The sequence below is a fragment of the Triticum aestivum genome, chromosome 2A (genome assembly GCF_018294505.1).
Source record: "Triticum aestivum cultivar Chinese Spring chromosome 2A, IWGSC CS RefSeq v2.1, whole genome shotgun sequence".
NCBI lineage: Eukaryota > Viridiplantae > Streptophyta > Magnoliopsida > Poales > Poaceae > Triticum > Triticum aestivum.
In genome coordinates, this window is record NC_057797.1 from 665,926,072 (window position 1) to 665,932,119 (window position 6,048).

The following is a 6,048-nucleotide window of genomic DNA, read 5'->3' on the forward strand; positions in this document are numbered from 1 at the left end:
ATGGTTGTGAGGCTGTTGAGTACAGATGGATTTTAAAAGGAAGACGGACAATGATGGTAAATGTCACCATTAAGAAAGCTCGACTTGTCGTTAAGATGTTTCCCGACAAGTTCAAGGAGTTGACTACAATGAGACTTTCTCACACGTAGCGATGCTAAAAGTCTGTTGGAATTATGTTAGCAGTTACTGCATTATTTATGAAATCTTGCAAATAGGATGTCAAAACATTGTTTCCTCGATGATTTTCTTGAGGAAAGGTTGTATGAGATACAGCCAGAAGGTTTTGTCAATCCTGAAAAATGCTAACAAGTATGCAAAGCTCCAGCAATCCTTCTAAGGACTGGAGTAGGCATCTCGGAGTTGGAATGTACGCTTTGATGAGATGATCAAAGGTTTTGGGTTTATACAAAGTTTATGAGAAACTTGTATTTCCAAAGAAGTGAGTGGGAGCACTATAGAATTTCTGATGAGTATATGTTGTTGACATATTGTTGATCAGAAATGATGTAGAATTTCTGGAAAGCATATAGGGTTATTTGAAAAGTGTTTTTCAATGTAAAACCTGGATTAAGCCACTTGAACATTGAGCATCAAGATCTATAAGGATAGATCAAAACACTTAATGGTACTTTTAAATGAGCACATACCTTGACATGACCTTGAAGGTGTTCAAGATGGATCAGTCAAAGAAGGAGTTCTTGCCTGAGTTGTAAGGTATGAAGTTAAGACTTAAAGCTCGACCACGGCAGAATAGAGAGAAAGGACGAAGGTCGTCCCCTATGCTTAGACATAGGCTCCATAGTATGCTATGCTGTGTACCGCACCTGATGTGTGCCTTGCCACATGTCCGGCAAGAGGGTACAAAGGTGATCAAGGAGTGGATCACCAGACAGCGGTCAAAATTGTCCTTGGAGAAAATAAGGACATGTTTCTCGATTATGGAGGTGATAAAGAGTTCGGCGTAAGGGTTACGTCGATGCAAGCCTTAACACCTATCCGAATGACTCTAAGTAGCAAACCGGATACGTATAGTGGAGCAACCATTTGGAATAGCTCCAAGTGGAACGTAGTAGCAGCATCTACGATATGACATAGAGATTTGTGAAGTACATACGGATCTGAATATTGCAGACCCGTTGACTAAAACCTCTCTCACAAGAAAAACATGATCAAACCCAGAACTCATTGAGTCTTAATCACATGATGATGTGAACTAGTTTAGTGACACTAGTAAACTCTTTGGATGATGGTCACATGGCGATGTGACCTATGAGTGTTAATCACATGGCGATGTGAACTAGATTATTGACTCTAGTGCAAGTGGGAGACTGCTGGAAATATGCCCTAGAGGCAATAATAAATTGATTATTATTATATTTCCATGTTCATGATAATCGTTTATTATCCATGCTAGAATTGTATTGATAGGAAACTCAGTTACATGTGTGGATACATAGACAACACCATGTCCCTAGTAAGCCTCTAGTTGACTAGCTCGTTGATCAATAGATGGTTACGGTTTCCTAACCATGGACATTGGATGTCGTTGATAACGAGATCACATCATTAGGAGAATGATGTGATGGACAAGACCCAATCCTAAGCCTAGCACAAAGATCGTGTAGTTCGTATGCTAAAGCTTTACTAATGTCAAGTATCATTTCCTTAGACCATGAGATTGTGCAACTCCCGGATACCGTAGGAATACTTTGGGTGTGCCAAACGTCACAACGTAACTGGGTGGCTATAAAGGTACACTACAGGTATCTCCGAAAGTGTCTGTTGGGTTGGCACGAATCGAGACTGGGATTTGTCACTCCGTGTAAACGGAGAGGTATCTCTGGGCCCACTCGGTAGGACATCATCATAATGTGCACAATGTGACCAAGGAGTTGATCACGGGATGATGTGTTGCGGAACGAGTAAAAGAGACTTGCCGGTAACGAGATTGAACAAGGTATCAAGATACCGACGATCGAATCTCGGGCAAGTACAATACCGATAGACAAAGGGAATTGTATACGGGATTGATCGAATCCTCGACATCATGGTTCATCCGATGAGATCATCATGGAACATGTGGGAACCAACATGGGTAGCCAGATCCCACCATTGGTTATTGACCGGAGAACGTCTAGGTCATGTCTGCATGGTTCCCGAACCCGTAGGGTCTGCACACTTAAGGTTCAATGACGCTAGGGTTATAAGGAATAGATATACATGGTTACCGAATGTTGTTCGGAGTCCCGGATGAGATCTCGGACATCACGAGGAGTTCCGGAATGGTCCGGAGGTAAAGATTTATATATGGGAAGTCCTGTTTTGGTCACCGGAAAAGTTTCGGGTTGTATCAGTAACGTACCGGGACCACCGGGAGGGTCCCGGGGGTCCACCAAGTGGGGCCACCAGCCCCGGAGGATTGCATGGACCAAGAGTGGTAAGGGGCCAGCCCCTGAGTGGGCTGGTGCACCTCCCACAAGGCCCAAGGCGCAGCTAGGAGGAGAAGGGGGAAACCCTAGGCAAAGATGGGCCTAAGGCCCACCCTAGGGCGCGCCCCCTCTCCCCCTCTTGGCCGCCCCCCTTTCCCATCTAGGGCTGCTGCCCCCCCTAGGGGTGGGAACCCTAGAGGGGGTGCACCCTCCTCCCCTCCTCCTATAAATAGTGGGGGTTTTGGGCTGCCCAAGACACGCGATTTGATCTCTCCCTGGCGCAGCCCTACCTTTCTCCTCCTCGTCTCTTGCGGTGCTTGGCGAAGCCCACCTGGAGTACCACGCTCCTCCACCACCACCACGCCATTGTGCCGCTGCTGGATGGAGTCTTCCTCAACCTCTCCCTCTCTCCTTTCTGGATCAAGGCATGGGAGACGTCACCGGGCTGTACGTGTGTTGAACGCGGAGGTGCCGTCCGTTCGGCACTAGGATCTCCGGTGATTTGGATCACGACGAGTACGACTCCTTCAACCCCGTTCTCTTGAACGCTTCCGCATAGCGATCTACAAGGGTATGTAGATCCACTCTCCTTCCCCTTGTTGCTAGTTTCTCCATAGATCGATCTTGGTGACACGTAGGAAATTTTTGAATTTCTGCTACGTTACCCAGCAGGTTCAAGGGCTACTAAGGGAGTCCTGGACTAAGGGGTCCTCGGGCGTCTGGCCTGTTGCCATGGGCCGGACTGATGGGTTGTGAAGATACGAAGACCGAAGACTGCACCTTTGTCCGGATGGGACTCTCCTTGGCGTGGAAGGCAAGCTTGGCGATGAAATATGTAGATTCCCTTCTTTGTAACCGACCTTGTGTAACCCTAGATCCTACCGGTGTCTATATAACTGGAGGACTTAGTCCGGATAGCATATACTCAATACCATAGTCATACAGGCTAGACTTCTAGGGTTTTAGACATTACGATCTCGTGGTAGATCAACTCTTGTAATACTCATATTCATCAAGATCAATTGTCGGTGTCAAAACCCACGGATCTCAGGTAGGGGGTCCCGAATTGTGCGTCTAGGCCGGATGGTAACTGGAGGCGAGGGACACGAAGTTTTACCCAGGTTCGGGCCCTCTCGATGGAGGTAAAACCCTATGTCCTGCTTGATTAATATTGATGATATGGGTAGTACAAGAGTAGATCTACCACAAGATCGAAGAGGCTAAACCCTAGAAGCTAGCCTATGGTATGATTGTTGATGTGTACCTTGTCCTACGGACTAAAACCCTCCGGTTTATATAGACACCGGATGGGGTTAGGGTTACATAGAGTCGGTTACAATGGTAGGAGATCTACATATCCGTATCGCCAAGCTTGCCTTCCACGCCAAGGAAAGTCCCTTCCGGACACGGGACGGAGTCTTCAATCTTGTATCTTCACAGTCCAACAGTCCGGCCAAAGGATATAGTCCGGCTGTCCGGACACCCCCTAATCTAGGACTCCCTCAGTAGCCCCCGAACCAGGCTTCAATGACAATGAGTCCGGCGCGCAGATTGTCTTCGGCATTGCAAGGCGGGTTCTCCTCCAAATTCCGTGTACCTGTTTGAATAAAGTCCGGTTTCTTGTAGATGTTGCGCTCCTTGGCTTCTACGCCCAATAATGGCCACTTCCCACGTGTCAAACGAATATGAAAAGTCTTAGTGTTTTTACATTCACACCCCTAGTCGCGTAAATGAGCTGCCCTATTTAAGGGGATGAGGATTTAGATCCAATCCACACCTTCTCCCCTCCGCGAGTGTTCATCAGAGTGCATCCGACAAAGGTCCATTCCACCATGGCCAGCCATCGCAACTCCTCCCCTCGCCCTTCCAGCCCTAAGCCTGGATATTGGGAGAGATGTTCCATCCCGCATAGCGAGCTAGTGACACTCCAGACCAAGGGATTTCTCCCCCCGGCCTATATGGTCCCGGTTCGAGCCGGTCTTGCCGTCTACAACGGCGGAGAGCAAGCAGAGAATGCCCCTAATCCCTCCAAAGGAGAGCGGGTGTGCCTCGTCCCTTACTTAATAAGGGGGCTCGGATTTCCAATCCATCCATTTCTCCGGGGGTTGCTGGAGTTCTACGGCCTCCAGCTACATAATCTCACGCCTGCCTCAGTACTGCATATCGCGGGCTTTGTAGCCCTCTGCGAGCTGTTCTTGGGTGTCAAAGCTCATTTTGGACTGTGGAAGGAGCTATTTTGCCTCGTGCCCCGTTCCAAGAAGGGGTCAATGTATCAAGTGGGCGGAGCCGAAGTGTGACGCATCGCCGGGACCAGATATCTGTCCGGAACCCCAAAGAAGGCGTCCGAAGACTGGCCCTCGGAGTGGTTTTATATAGAAGACGTCCCGCTGCCGGATCCTGTTCGGATCGGCCTCCCTGAATTCAATAGTGCTCCCTTAAAGAAGTGCCTAAGCTGGAGCCCACGGAGCCCTCAGAGGGGAGGTGACAGGGACATCATTTACCTGATGGGCCGAATAAGATTGTTAGCCCATTCCGGAGTAACCATGATCGGGGTTATGGCCGAATGCATTATGCGGGGGGTGTGGCTGTTGGAAATATGCCCTAGAGGCAATAATAAAAGTGTTATTATTATATTTCTTTGTTCATGATAATAGTCTTTTATTCATGCTATAACTGTATTATCCGGAAATCGTAATACACATGTGAATACATAGACCACAATATGTCCCTAGTGAGCCTCTAGTTGACTAGCTCGTTGTGATCAACAGATAGTCATGGTTTCCTGGCTATGGACATTGGATGTCCTTGATAACGGGATCACATCATTAGGAGAATGATGTGATGGACAAGACCCAATCCTAAGCATAGCACAAAGATCGTGTAGTTCGTTTGCTAGAGCTTTGCCAATGTCAAGTATCTCTTCCTTTGACCATGAGAGCGTGTAACTCCTGGATACCGTAGGAGTGCTTTGGGTGTATCAAACGTCACAACGTAACTGGGTGACTACAAAGGTGCACTACAGGTATCTCCGAAAGTATCTATTGTTTTATGCGGATCGAGACTGGGATTTGTCACTCCGTGTAAACGGAGAGGTATCTCTGGGCCCACTCGGTAGGACATCATCATATGCGCAATGTGACCAAGGAGTTGATCACGGGATGATGTGTTACGGAACGAGTAAAGAGACTTGCCGGTAACAAGATTGAACAAGGTATCGGTATACCGACGATCGAATCTCGGGCAAGTAAAATACCGCTAGACAAAGGGAATTGTATACAGGATCGATTGAGTCCTTGATATCGTGGTTCATCCGATGAGATCATCGTGGAACATGTGGGAGCCAACATGGGTATCCAGATCCCGATGTTGGTTATTGACCGGAGAACGTCTCGGTCATGTCTGCATGTCTCCCGAACCCGTAGGGTCTACACACTTAAGGTTCGATGACGCTAGGGTTATAAAGGAAGCTTGTATGTGGTTACCGAATGTTGTTCGGAGTCCCGGATGAGATCCCGGACGTCACGAGGAGTTCCGGAATGGTCCGGAGGTAAAGATTTATATATAGGAAGTCCTGTTTCGGCCATCGGGACAAGTTTCGGGGTCATCGGTATTGTACCGG